The sequence below is a fragment of the Gavialis gangeticus genome, unplaced genomic scaffold, assembly GCF_001723915.1.
Source record: "Gavialis gangeticus isolate Ggan-Ray unplaced genomic scaffold, GavGan_comp1, whole genome shotgun sequence".
NCBI lineage: Eukaryota > Metazoa > Chordata > Crocodylia > Gavialidae > Gavialis > Gavialis gangeticus.
In genome coordinates, this window is record NW_017729025.1 from 119,100,599 (window position 1) to 119,101,162 (window position 564).

Sequence of the window (564 nt, forward strand, 5' to 3'; positions counted from 1 at the left end):
GGGGGGGGGGGGGGGGGTGATCCCTGCTGCCCCCCACTGCCCCCCACTGCCCCACTCTGTGTGGGGGGCTCTGCACAATCTCCCTGCCCCCCCACCTGCTCCCTACACCCCCCTCATCGCTTCCCCGCACACCCCAGCTCTGCCCTTTTAAGAAAAAAACTCCCAAAATCCTGGACTCACTGTTCCTGCCCGACGGGGGGTTATCCTCACTGCCCTGCCACTGCCTCGCACCATATTATGGGGTCTCTTCCAACCCCCCCCCCAAAGCCCCAAGGCTGCTGCAGAAGCTGGTGAGTCCCAAGGTATTTCTTGAGTTTTTTTTTTTTTTTTTCTTAAATGGCTGGAGCTGGGCCAGGCAAGGCAGCCATGGGTAGGGGCTGGAGGAGCAAGGAGAGGGTCAGTGGGCTCATGGCAGAGCCCCCCATGAAGCATGGGGCACTGGGGGGCAGCAGGGATCGCCCCCCTTCACCCTGGTGGGTGGGGGCAGCCATGGGGGGACTGGAGGAGCAGGCAGAGGATGGCACCTGGCAGGGGTCCCCTCATGGTTCCCCCCCTCCAGCCCCT